Genomic DNA, 15,096 nt, shown 5'->3' with positions numbered 1-15,096 from the left:
GTCAAGTCAGGATCAGCAAAGTAAAAGCTGAGCACAGCCCTACCTACAGCATAGCGCAGGCAAGAACCAGGGGCAAGGGGCTGAGCTTAAATAGTGCTTATAAGCAAAGGCGGGCAATCCCCAACAAATCCTCTCGCAGCCCTCTCACACAAAACAGCTGCTTTTTACACTGTCTAGCCCAAACCAGCTGTGCCCATGTCAGAGCTGCCCAGAGCACTGGCCAGCAGACCTCAGGGCACACGGGCAGAAGGTGCAGACCCTCAGGGAGCGCTCAGGGCCCTGACAACTGCTCCAACTTCAGACAAGTAGCTTTGCAAATTCTTCACAGGTTTCTTAAAAGATGAGAAAAATAGCCATCTATGTGGCACCACACCAAGCACTGATCTATCAGTACATTTTTAACTTTCCTTCTCAGAAAGTGTAATTTAAAGTGTTTTTACTACCCGAGTACTATAATATTTCTCCTGTTTCTTATTTCTGAATGTTTTCTCTACTATAGATCACAAAAGTACTGCAGGAAAAGACCCAGTGATTTATCTAAAGGACTGAGTCTCCCATTGCTCCTAAATCCGATGAAATGGTCACTAAATAGCAAAAGCACTCTTCCCAATTGATTGTATGTTACCATGCTCTGCTGGCAGAAGTTAAAACAATGATGCAACAGAATACGAAGAGAAGTGACCTACCATCTCACATTCCCTTTATCAGTCTGTCGTTTCTTTAGGTTCTCATAATAATTCATTAATTCATCTTTTCACAATAACTTCAAAATAAGTGTTGTTAGTGAATACCTTCATGTTTAGTGAATACATTCATGATGTTTAGACTCAACTGCATATCTGCTTAATCACAGTGCTGTAATAAGTTAAAGAAATATTTACACTTCAGGACAACGTTCTCATTTTGATTTAGAATATACAATTAATTTCAAATTTTAGAAGCATTACTAAATTGAGCAAGATATCAGTCACTGAAAGTTTCTAAACCTCAACTGTACTGTGAACTATGAAGTCTAAAATCTGTTTTTCTTATTTTAAGCATGGCTGATTATTGATTTCGGTGTTTCAAGCTGAAATAACACAGACCAAATTTTCAGGAAACAGACTGTAAGAGTTCTGCACTGCAAATCAGTTTAGAATACTATAATTTTTTATTAATAGCTATTTATATATATATATATTTTAGATTCTTGGTCATAATAGTTAGAAAATAGAGCAAAGCTCTTATTTGAATTATTTCACTTTTATATTTATTGTCCAATAGTCAGGAAATATCTTTTGAAATCTGTTTGACTGGATAATCATTTGAAGCAAGACAGGATATTTGGGAATATAGTTTAAAGCACACTGTTTAAAACAACTTGCCGCTACTTCTTTAAGGAAAATCCATGCTTTTTTCAGTTGTAGAAAACAGCTTTGCGCAGATTTTATTAAGAAAATATTTTTATTTTTTAAGAAGTTGAATAAACTCTGCAAAGCATGCCAATTGGCAGAAAAAGATGCTCACAATTCACTTGCCGATATTTATGGAGCATTTTACAATTGGTCAAAAATCAAGGAAGCTGACAATAGGCATTCAAATTTTGCATTCATGATTTGTGATATTTTCTAAACAGATACGGAAGACATTTTATGTGTGGAATAGATGCAGGAAAGGGGTGTGTACTCTTGCAATGTATATATATATTAGGAGAAAAAAATACTCAAAAATTGGAAGAAATCTCACACTTTACATTATACCACGTATTATTACTTTGGTTTCTAAATACCCTGTACATTTAGTTTCAGTACATGCAATGGACTTTGTGATATGCAGTCAGTTTCTACATTCAGAGGCAGCACATGGAGCTCTATGAATGGCTGAAGCTGTTCTAATCCACCATGAAAGACAAATGTTCTTCCCCAGGCTGCAACATTTGTATCCAAGTTCCTAATTGCTTTCCATGCCCTAACAGTTTTTCTTTTTACACTGATGTACTTTCCTGGACTCCTGATCACTCCCCTAGGCCCAAAAATCATTATGGGGTTTTACATATTCTGTCCAAAATATTTCTTTTCTGACTAATTATTTCCCTACCTTATTCTTTAGTATGTTTCTAAAACTCAACCAAAATAGATAAACTGATAATTTTATCAGTAGATGATAGGCTTAGGTTTGTTTTTTGGTTGTTGTTTTGTTTTTAAAATGGTCCATAGCAGAAAGTATATTACCATGTTGCATTTCAATCCATATATTGCAGTGTGTAAGTATCTATGCATCATATAGATTGGATACACTTTTTTTTTTTTTTTTTTTTAGGCAAGAAGCAATAACAAGAACAGATAGCTCTTAAAATCAGGGAACACCATTTAATTGTACTAAAAGTATGGCCACTCTACAGCATAGAAAGATGTTGAAGTTTTTTCACTAAAATCAACACTCACAAAATCAAACGCAACAGGAAGCTTATATTCAAAGGAACCAAAAGGGTCAGAAAAGTACAAAATGCAGCTGTTTGCTGCTTATAATTATTTACATTCATTTGAGCAAAGATTTAGGTTGAACATATAGACCAGTATTCCACTAAAAATAAGCAAGCAACCTCTAAAAATACTGGGAAGTAAAAGATATTATTACAAATATAAATTCTCAAAAATGCTAAAAATGCCAGGGAGATAAATACTCTTTGTAGAGCATTAGCACAATACCTCAGAAATTTTATGATGACATAGCAACTATTTATCAAATAGCACAATTTTGAAAACAGTTTAATCCAAACAATAAAAACTGGGAACAATGGTAATTTTCCCATTTACCTTTGTTATTTTTATTGGAGGTCTCGGATGACTAAAGGTTCCTAGATACTGTTATTTTAGTAGTTGATATGTACTTCCGTGGTTTCCACTTGGCTTACAGTATTTGTAAGCACCAAACATATTCAGCATCAGTACATAACAGCAGGCAAAAATCTACATAGTAGTACTGAAAGTAAAATAATCCTCCATTAACCAGCCCAAATTCTAAATAAAAAAACTCACAAGCTTACATTTATTCAGTAATGTATTATGGCCCCAGCACTGCTGAATTCAATTTAATTCATTTAATAAAATTCAATAAAATGTCAGTTTGGATTGAGATGTATGTAAGTGAGAAATATGAGGGAAAAGGGTATTTCAGGTATTCCTGAAATTCAGGCCCACAAGCTACAATGGGAATTTTTTAAAAACAGAAAACAATGTCTTATGAAGTGCACAGTAGAAGACTTGCAGAAGCAACTTCGTGAAGCTTCTGTTAGAAAGCCTGCAGAGACCAGACTCTTTAAGTCTGTCACCAGATTCCTATGAGTCCGATCACAGGACAGATGCAACTGTGCTTCAAGAATACCAAAGCTGTCACCTCCTTTCAACACTATATTGTATATGTCAAAGTGAAACACAGCTTACCCCGAGCATTACCATTAATCAAACACTAAAACAATAACTTTGAATGATACTAGATGTATAGAAGTGAAAGATTGTACACAGTATGCAACATACTAGTTATGAAATTTAGCAGCCTATAATTTGACATTTGCATGTTGCTTTTATTTTGTACAGGCTAAAGACAACTAGAGATGTGTTTTGTTTGCAGTAAGGCTTTTTCGCAGGCAGTAGAATGAGTGTTGTGGGTCATTCTCTGAATTTTGTATTACCTGAAGTGTCAGTTTTGCTAAAGATTGATGTCTTAGAAGAGTTCAAGATCTTACTAGTATACTATAATTATGTTGTTTTTTTTGTTTGTATTGAACAACAGCAAGGAGCATGCTTTTGCTGTTGAATACTATATTTGAGCTGCATGAAATCTCAACTAGATTTCTGAGCTGTATGAAATATGGTTAACTTGTGTAGCAGCCATTATCTATTGCCACACTAATTTTTATTATTTTTTTTTTTTATTAAGGCTAAGGTAAGAGTCTGCCTCTTAAGTATTCCTCTCTCCTACAATTTTTGTAACAGAGGAATGGAGATAATAGTTGATTTTTTTATTATTATTTTTGCATTTTGACACAGTTAGCAATATTATAAAAGTATCCCTTGCCTCACTTCCAGGTCACTCTTTTGTCCTGTCTTGTTCATTATCTTTAGCCATTATAAAAACTTAACATGCAAAAAGTTAGGGAGGTTTCAGTACAACTACACAGCCCTTGGGATCATTCCAGTTAGTAAAATAATATAAGAGATTAGAAAGTCTAAAATTCTTTGTAGGCATATTTTCAGCCAAGTCTTACTTTCTCATGAATATTTTCCTCTGAAAAAGTACAAACCTATCTAGATAGCTTCCTCCCTCATCTCCACCCTTTTCCCCTTTAATTTTACTTCTACAAAATATTACATTCTCGTACAGTGCACAAATACAACAAACACTCCGTTTCAGGAAATCAGAAAAACACAAAGATTTTTAGAAACATTGGGAATTACCCATTCAACAGAAATAGCCTCTTGAATACAGCAGAGCAAATACTATTTTATTTCCTTAATGTTACTATGTGGTAGTAATTCTACAGATTGTTTTTGAAACATAGGTCACAATTGCTTCCAGAAACTCCCCAAATTCATTTTGTAGTGGTTGGGTCATTCTGTGATGGAATGCTGGTTTGGCCATTCTTTGAGTGAATGCATTATTCCCTATAGAAGTATACCAAAGATTTGAGCTAAGAACAATAAACCTCAGGCCTAGAATACACTTCAAAATTTCAGTTGGGAAGGAAACAAATTACCTTGACAAATTTTGATCACTTACTGCACAGTCAATAATTGTCACTACATTCTTCTGTGACTGATATAGCAGCTTTTAAAACTGGTGTTTTCTTCTCTGAACTAAGGCACGTTACAAATGATTAAAAAGACAATTAATACAATCTACAGAATCAGTAACATTTGGAGTCCTGAGGTACATCACCATGTGACAAAAAAAAAAAAATCATTAGTCTTAAAAGTCTTCCTCTCTCTCCTCCAAAAACAGAAACAAAACAAGGAGAGAGAAAAAAAAAAAAAAAAAAAAAAAAAAAAAGACACACAGAAAAACCCTTAAGTGATATGGAAAGACAGAGACACTGTAACTTGTACACTATAAAATATCACTTATTTGACTAAGTCATAACTTACTTGAGAAAAAAATCAATTTATTATGCCTTCAAGAAATATCAATCTTGAATACATAGTATTACACTGTTCAGAGGTTCTGATTTAAAATCATTCTACATCCTACTGTGTCAGAATATATCAGAATGACATGGGTTCTGCTTTTTTTTTTTTCCCTTTCCCTAAAAAGCATGATATTTATATGCTCAAAAATAATTTTGGCTTCCCTATTTTCCATCACTTTTTAAGCATAGTAAGGGTGGAGGGTTTGGAGGAATACAGATCAAATATGACTCATCATACCGAAGCAACCCAAAATCAGCAAACAACTGATCTACTCAACAGCAATGCAGCACAGCTAGACTTTTTAAATAGTACTGTATTTCAGAACAGAAAGTCGTGGCAGGACAGAGCCTTAACTCATCTTTCCTCAGTCCCAGTTAGTATTTAGATTCTTCTAGTTCTCCTCTAAATGAAGCGTGGAAGACCCTTATCTCCTACAAACTCATATAAAGACTGATATTTAACTACAGAGTCAGCATAAAAGCAACATCTGGTTGTTATATTTTAATTTCTGTGACCTAAACCAGGTATGTTAGATACATACATACTGATTTTCCTGAGTATTGTGTTACATAGGTTGGACCAATACAACCCTATTCCTGTTCTAGGAACTCAAATGCAGGTTTTTCAACCCAGTACGTACTATTAAATTTGGTAATAGCAATCAACGGTAATGTAAATACAATTGCATGTTGGATTCTATGCTGAATGTAAAATGCCAGAGTGAGACAAGTTCTTTATCCTCTGTGGAAAGATCCTAATATGTAAATTGATATACAGTGAAGCTTTATTACAAAAGGTCATAAAGGATTAATACAGGTGTCTCATTATTTATCCAGTACTGGGATTTGTCACACTAATGCCTCTAGAGATACTTTTATTATTCCCTATCATGAAATAGAAATGGGCCCAGTATGACAGTGGCCCCTTGCCAAGGAGAAAATACACAGCAATGAAAATACTGGCATGACAACAGTTTTGTTACTTGCTAAATTTATTGATTCATTATCTCTGATTCTTCAGGTTCCAGTTGCCCCAGTGTTACAAAATCCTTGGCTCAGATGGACCTTTTTACTTGCCAAAGCCAAAAGAGCCAGGGAGAGGAGGTACAGATAGTTGCTAGAAGTGCTATTCTGTTTATATGCTTCTGCCAGAGAAAAATAGAATTTTACAGAAGCATGCAGAGAAAATGAATATTCCCTCAAGCATTTAATCAAGAATATCTTTCAGCTGAATTTGTCCATTTCAGGCTGTTTATTCTGTTTATAGTACACCTTTTCTCTTATTTTGTGTAAATTCAAAACCTGGAATATCATACATTATTCAGAACACTTGTGAGGAAAATGATTATTGCAAACATACTACCTAAATGATATTCCTATATGTTACGCACATCAACCATCTTATGGAAACTTCTTCAATTTCTCAACACATAACAGAAGCAACAAGTTACAAAACTGGTTCCTGGACTTCAGCAAGGAAGGACTCATGTCAAGTCTTATGTAACCCTCATCTACTCAAAATCAGCTTTTCAAACATAAGATAATTTACGACTCATTGAGGCTTACTGTTCCAGGCTTCTGGAACATACCACACACAGCCTTGCAAGTCCAGGAACCCAAAACAGAAAAAAACATCTAACACTGGTTTCCCAGAGAGCAAAACTTTGTTTCTTGAACTTCAAAGGCATTTCAGCAACCGTGACTGAAGTTCATTACTGTACTCATTTTCCAGAACTGAAGAGACAATATTCATGTACACTAACACTAGCAGAGAGTCGTTGTCCATTTCAATGATGAAGCACTACAGTGTTACTAACTTAGTGAAATTAAGTTGTGGATATCAGATTTCCTCCATTAATGCTAACTACTGGCAAAAGTTCAGTAGTTAATTATATTATTTAAATTTTCTGTAAGTTCTGTCTCTCATTCAAGACTACCTCTGTATCACATTAAAGACGTCTCTATTTAGCTTCAACAGGCATTCTGTAATGCTTTAGTACTGCTTAGCCTACTCAGCACTACTTTTACATACCTGAAAGAGAGCCATTTCACCTCCCAATCTCCTTTGTGACAACAGATCTATGACGTGTGCAAGTATTGGTGTAACCTTATACAATCTTGTTATACGAACTCATACAATCTTCTAAGTTTTTTTCTGGGGGAAGATCCTACTTTTATATATTGCTGTGTTTAATCAACCACTATGGCACAATGTATGTTAACTACGACTATGCACAAGGCAATGTATCAAAACTTGACCGATAAGATTGCCAGTCACATACCAAGCACCACTGGTGCAGGTAATGAGTCCCAGCAGAGGTGTCTGGGGAGTCTCACTTGACTTGGCCTAAGAGGTCTCCATAAGGATGCTTGCAGAGGGGATTCTTCCCTTCAGGTGGTGACTGCTCATCCTGATTTTTTTTATTTTTTTTCCAGTCAAGACATAGCCTTATTCAGAGGTCAAAGTAAAACTTAGAAACACCATTCCAGTCATTCAGAGAGTCACAGAATCATTCAGGTTGGAAAAGACCTCTAAGATCGTCAGGTCCAACCATCAACCATTTGCATGACAAACCTAACCTGTGTCTTCCTTAACAAGCTCCCACTTTTAATCTTCTCATTGTTCACAAAGTTTAAATCCTTTTTTTCAAAAAGTAAAAGCAATCCTATTGACAGTTACCTTATGTAGTAATCACTTTCAGCTAAAATTACTTAGTTTTACCATTACTGTAGCAAACTTCTTTAGTCTTACCCTTAGCTGCTTCTGATTTGTCTTCTGTCCCATGCACTTTGTTGAAAATATTCTACTCACCATCTTCAGTGATGTATTTATTATGAACTCTGGAGAAAAGAGAAGTCTACTACTCAATCTCTGTATTTTTTTATTTATTTTTACTATTAAGTTCTTTCTAATATACTGACAAACTTTTCTTAGAAATTCAGCCCTCTTTTAGATCTCCTAAAACTCTAATCTCCTCTGCATTGTTCTCCATATGACTATGCTTATCCCCTTTCAACATTCTGGCCAGGTTTTCTAGTGCATCCAACAGAAACTTCATTTTCATAATCAACCCGTATTTCCACATGAGAAGCCAAATCACACTGGCTAGTTACACCAGCCTTCCAGGCTGCCCTTTTCGTTTGAGGAGTCTCCAGAGGCTGCCAGAAACTGCCCTGCTTTCTCATTTTCTCAAAGTCTTCCTTAGAAACTCCTTGACAGGTAACCATGTTAACATGGGCACACATCCCAGCCGCTGTAGCTATACCTCTGGGCCAGTACCAAGTTTACAGCCAACCACCTCAGAGCCTACATAAATGAGCTTGCATCTGTCTGTCCACACCTGTCTCCAGGAGCAATAGAGGCTTTAATAATTGCAAGGTGACAGCAAATAGGTTTCTGAAAACTTCCTTCACTGCAGCCTGAAAGTAGTAAACGATTTATATGACTCAGGAAATATTACAGACCCTCTTCAAGATCTCACTTCTAGCCTCACATAAAGGCTTGAAAATAGAAAATAAATTAACAAACATTATATTTTTTCCTGAAGACTGGAAACATCATAAAATACTCCTAGGAAATACATCCTTGTGGCCTTTCCATATGAGTTCTGCAAAATCCTGTACATTCTTTTTGTTCAAATAGGGTTTTCAGCAAATTTCTCATTTAAAATTACAGTCAGCTTCAAGCTGTCCAATTGCCATCTATATAATAATTGCTTGGGCTTTATATTATGTTTATTATAAAGCTGTAAACAAACCTAAATCTTTTTTTTTTTTTTTTTTAAAAAAAAGTAGGATGATTTAATAATCTCTGGCAGAACACAAAGATATTTTTACTTCATCATCCTAATTACTGTCAAGCTATGCAACAAGCGGTGCATATTGACTTGATAGAGTACTCTTTCATGGAGCAATATAAAATATTTTAACTGAATTCTCATTTACCTGTAAAAAAAACATCCAGATATGACAGCCCATTCATTAATATGTGGTGACTACTTAATATCCTGAAAGCTACCTCAAAATTCCATACACCTTAGCAAGTTGAAATGTACAAGTTTTTACAAAGATAACACGATGCCCTGTGGTGGTTTTACCTTGTTGGGTAGCCAAACTCCATCACAACTGCTATCTCACTCCCTCCTTTTCAAGAAGAGTTAACTTCATCCCATCTACCTAGTACATGCCCATAAATCATACAGATAACTTCCTACTTTCTAGCAGGATTTCCTATATCCTTTTCAGTATAGGCTTGTGTTTCCTTGCTTTCTAACATTAATCTAACATATTAAGGTTTTGATTCTGTTTAGATTTCACATCTTCTTCCTTCAAAACTCTGAAGTGCATGACTGCAATTCAGCAACCTCAGTTTCAGAGTCAGGCACTGTTAAAGTTTCTCCCCTCTCCCTGAAAAATATGTTAGATTTACCGAGTTAAAGTACAGTTCTGAAAATAGTAACTGAAGAAAAAAGTGTTCAACAAATTATATGAAGATGATTGTACTTTCAGATATTTATTATGCTGCAGTACAAATCTCCTGGAAATGACTAGTGCTGACATGGTCTATATAAACTCTCAGAGATAAATGATTGCAGGTCAGTAAAATAAATGAACTGAAGCAAAGGAAGGACCTCTGCATCTCTGAAAATCTAAGCATATGGAATGTTGTTCAGGGGGTATTTATTAGTAGAGGTTGGCTATAATATCAACATGGATGACTAGGGAAAAATCTCTGGGAATGAAGAAACTATTCCAATTTCTTTATAATTGTGGAATAGGAGAGTGCATGAAGAATTTTGACACACAAATGGGAAGTTGCTTGCTAGTACACAGATATAGACCACAGAAAAAAAAATTACTACAAGTACTATTTCAAAGAAATATCAGTAAGCCACCTTCCTTTTACCTGCCATGGTTTCTATACTACTGAAACATTCTCTTTTGTCATTTCTTGGAGATACAAAACAAACCTGAAGCATACCTGACTGTAAAAGACACAGATTATCTTGCTGGAGTGTATTTTCCATCATTGCAGCTGTACATGATGTTACAGTTTCCAGGACTGTTTGGCCCTTACCTCTCTAGTAGTGCACTACTACTAACTCTGGTAGTGTAACCACTCACACCTGAAAAGCAACCCAGTCAAAAACTCCAAACTGTTTTTAGTTCATCTATAATTTCTAGAGAAAGGGTGGCCTTTTATTTGATAATAGATGATTTTAAGGGATTGATTGCGTATCAAAGCTACAATCAATCAACTTGAAGAGCCCTAAGTAGAAAATTCTATTCCCATAGAGAGAAGTAAATTTAGTGACAAGTGACAGGGAAAAATATCCCCCACCTTAATTTAAGAAAAAGAAATAAACAATTGTATTAGTAATTGCTAAAATTCAGATTTTTCCTAGCATATCAGAATAAGCTGTACCATGAAAGCTAGTCAACTTAAGTGTCCCGAACATACTATTCTTAAATGAAGACTCTATTGCTTTCTTCTTGCTGAGGAGACCATATACATTCCCTTTTGGCTGAATATTAAACAAAGTAAGTCTTTCAAGAAAAGATGGATCTTTAAAAGGACGATTAAACCTTGAGAATAAAAATATCTTTTAATTTCTTCTATGGTTCTAAAAACCTCTAGCTTGAAATAAGATGAAACATTTTACATGGGGATAGCATCGGTGGCCCTATAAACTCTGTTTAAGATTTCATACAATGCAGCAGAGATGCTCAATATACTTGTCGTAAAGAATTATACGGAATTTTTCATTCCCACTGTAGATAAATAAGTCAATTAGTGTTTTTGTTTGCTATCTGGTTCTAGAAGATGAGAATAAATAATTGAAATATCAGAAAACATACTTCTTATCCTCGGATTTGAATTTATTAAATTCCAGCTGTTTGCATTACAACCAGTAGTTACTAGTCTTCATTCACTGATTTTTTAATGAATATTTATTTTAAAAAATGTTTTGTTTATTCACGTCATCTGCTTTTCTGTTATTCTTTCTGTTATTTTTTTGAGCAGTTGCCATACAGAAATTTAACAGTAAATATTATAAATATTAGTTTTTGAGCAAGCTTTGGACAAATCAAGCCAGAATACATTGCTGTTCTCCATTTTAGTTGAACTAAAAAAAAAAAAGGAAACAGCAAAAAGCCAGGAGAATGCATAGACTTCAGTGATTTTTCTCAGGAGTGGACAAAATATCACCAAGGTATTTTGAAGCTTTGTCTTCAGCTTGATGCTGAATGTCAAAAACAGTTAAGATTTTAGAGAATTGAGATTAATGTATTTCAGCAGTTCTCCATTTAAAAGCTTTTTAGCTTCATAGAGAAGAATGGACATGGAAAAGAAAATAAAGCTTTTGAAACAAAAAACATGTATCTATTTTCTTATGAAAGAAAAAAAGGTTTTCTGAAACATCTTAAACATAACACTTGCTTTAGAATCAAGCAAAGCCTAATGGAAGGTGCTCAAGGCCTGGCACAAAGCTTGATGCCACTAAGAGAAAGAAAACCACTAGTAGTGCAAGTATAAATAGAATATATTTAAGAAAAAAAAAATTGAGGAGGTTTTCTTAAATCCCCCCTGAAAACAAACATTCTTGTAAACAGTCCCTAAGGGATGCTATTGTAATGAGCTAATGTGAACTATGGCACTAAGGTCAAAGAAATGCTTATGAAGTTTACGTAAAATTGATTTATTTTTTTTGCTTTGTCTCAGTTACAGTAAGAAAAAAAAATTGACTTGTTTTCTCAAATACTAAGATTTGATCACATAGCTTCCACAGGTCCCAGCACATATCAGTTCCAGGATTTTTATTTATTTTTTAAAGTTGTAGATAAAGTTTTTTGGGAAGGTATTCATTTAGAAACTATGTAATCATTTTAACAAACAGATACGCATTGTAATAAACAAGAATAGTATTTGTGACTTTTTAAAAAAGTCACCTTGTTTTTGTTTACCACAAAGTAGAAAACCCCTTACATTTAAGGAATGAATAAGATAAAAAATTAACTGAAATTTTCACCTTTCTTCCAAATCTTAATAAGGGCTGTTTAAAGGATAGTCTGCCTAAGCATATAAAAAACCCCAATAAAGAAATAAAAATTTGGGTTAAAATATCCTAACTTTTCTCTCAATTCATATACATAGAAGACAGGCAACCTGTATTTAGGAAAATTCAATTTAGTTGTTTTGCAGTTACATAGAGGCCACCTGAAGATGGACTTCCCTACATTCAAACAATAAATCTGTCACAAATAGTAATTTTATCTACTGTTATTATCTGTCCTTAACTTCATTTTTACAAAAGTCTAAAATGCTTTCATCTTTAAAGAAAAATAAAATGCCCTTTGAAATCTAAGGCACCTCCTAAACACATCAGTCACTTCATTAAGAAAATATTACAATCTTGTCAGTGGATCCCAAGAGATTCCCATCAGTCTGCAGTCTGATGACACTACAGAATTACAGTTTGCAGTACATTATCAATGCCCGTTATGTCTTCTGAGAAAGTAAAGTCTGCTGGTTGAACTTCCCAATTTACTCCCAGAGGCAGAAGAACAAAGCTTCCAAAGCTACATAGCACATATTTTTTAAAAATCCTATAGAGACAAGAATGCATTTATTAGAAGTGTTATCTTGTATTATAGATTATAGTGAATACCAAGCAAAGTTCCTTTGCATACAATTAATAGGCAAAAGAAGCCCAATGCACTAAGAAATGCATCAAAATTATGGGCAATACATTTGAAACAAAGCAGGTAAAAAACAAAGCTGTCTAGAAGTAATTCAGACTTCAGAGGTAAGAAAATATATATCCTCCCAGCAGGACAAAGTACATTATCAGCTATGTTTCAGCTCTAATGCTGTAAACAGCATTAGACAAAAACTAATTAAATATACCTATGAGTTTGAAATTCTTTGTTCGAGTCTGAAAGTAATCCCACCTTTGCTGTTAAAAAGACAAATATGAGAAACTTTTCTTCTCTGCCTTTCTGTTTTGTTTAAAGCCTTTATCATGGAAAGATTTGCAGGAGGTTAAACCAGATAAAAATGGAAAATGTGCACGTGCATCATTTGCCGGCTTTTTCAAGTGGAGAAAAAAAGGTTATTTGAGATGTCCTTTTAGATGAATGATTGTTCTGATCAGAACCTTTTCCTATTTCCCACCTTTTTTAATAGGTTGGATGTGGGTGGGGAAGAGAGGTGCAGGAAAAGTGGAAAACCAGGAGTACACATGAAAAGTGTCAAAGTTTTACTGGCACGATTCCGTCACCACAGAAAGTGTGCCTTTGCCTACAAGCCATGATACAGATTGTGAAACAGACCTTCCTCACAGTCAACTGAGGCTTACGCATCTTGCCTTCATTTTGCAAAACATTTATGTTTTCTGACGTCTTCCACACATTTTTGCATTCTTTAGACTTTTTTCTTTGGATAGCAATGGCCTTTCATAGGATTTAAATCTTGATTTTGTATCAGACAGCTCTAGGAAGAATACTTGCATGAGTGATGTCAATTCACAACTCAAACACCTCTCTTCACATCAAAAAGTTTGAAAATATTAGGCACCTCCCATTCTTTTCTACAGAATATAAAGCTACAAAAGACTGATTTGTCACCTGTCTTTCTCCTTCAATGAGAAAAGTTTTACTCCTGTAAGGTATATAAAAAAAAATCTTCAAGTGTGCTTCCTAAACTCTCTTATTAGACAAAGTATCCATCATTTGTCATAAGTGTCATCTCTTCTCCTTTAATGGGTAAAGTGATAAGACTCCTTCCTACTCAGTTAACTTGTAAAAAAAGAAAAAAAAAATAGGCAAAAGAAGTCTTCTGTAAGGAAAAAATAATTATAAATTTCCTGTGAGCTTGGAAATTATGATATTCCATGCACTTCATTTTTTTCCCTATAGAAAACAATAGAAAGAAAATAACATTATGCATGTGTGTTATTAGCGGAATAGAATCTGGGGTGAAAATGAAGCACTGTGGCAGCAAGAACTGGCAACTGCTGATTGATCTCTCTGCCTGAATGCATGAAAAATAATCCCAGATGCCTGGATTGACATTATCGAATGAACAGACAATATTATTTCCTTTGATTTGTCCTAACTTTATTGTCATTTGTCAGAGCAAGCCAACACTCCGGTAAAGAAAAAGGAAGGAAGGGAAGGAGGAACTGGAGAGGATGAAGGGAAATAAATAAGTTGGAGGATAGAGGCGTATTACTCACTGTAACTGCCACTTAGCTTACCACAATCAACCATCCTACAATTTAGCAGTGTCTGTTTTAACTTTAATATGAATAGATCAAAATAGTCCAGCTGTGCTCCACATTGAGTCCCTTATGCAACTGTACAGCATTTTCTATCTTTGTATTTTGATAGTTTTTCTGAGAGCACATCAGATATGAGGAAAATGAAGTTTGACTCATGTACTAACTTTCAAGGAAGTTATTATGAATCTTCCCGTGGACTTCATTACGCCCACACACTTGATTGTTTCCTGAAAAAAAAAAACACATGACATTAGGAGCAGGAATAGTAAAAAATGCATTAGCTGCTACAAAAGCCTGGATTGATACAGCAGGTCAGTACAGCCACATCCCTGGCAATTTCAGAGTCAGTGAAGCATAAGCACTGTTAGCATATGCCACAGTTTAAACTGTTTGTTTCTGGAGTGCAGGCATCTCAGCAGGTTAACTGGAAAGCAAGTGAAGATTTTTGCAGAACTCCCCCGTGTAAAAGAAAGCTAATAATCAAACAGGTTTTATACAAGTGTCTGACTATTCTCTAACTATTCATGTCCCACTTGTATCTATGATGCTAGAAGCCACCACTAAACTCAGTGGGACAAACTGCAGGAGCTAAGCCCTGTCTAATGTTCTCTGAGGTTCGTTCAGTAATTCCAGACAGCTCTCTGCATA

The 15,096-nt window shown here is 34.8% G+C and overlaps 1 protein-coding gene across 12 annotated transcripts in view; it reads right to left on the bottom strand.

The window, feature by feature from the left end:
* The window catches only part of TENM3 (teneurin transmembrane protein 3), a 1,337,386-nt gene that overhangs the window by 1,301,529 nt on the left and 20,761 nt on the right, over positions 1-15,096 (bottom strand). The window lies entirely within an intron of this gene.

This window comes from Aythya ferina (assembly GCF_964211825.1).
Source record: "Aythya ferina genome assembly, chromosome: 4".
Taxonomy (NCBI): Eukaryota; Metazoa; Chordata; class Aves; order Anseriformes; family Anatidae; genus Aythya; species Aythya ferina.
The sequence above is the reverse complement of the archived record's forward strand: the minus strand, read 5'-3'. Positions and strand labels throughout refer to the sequence as shown.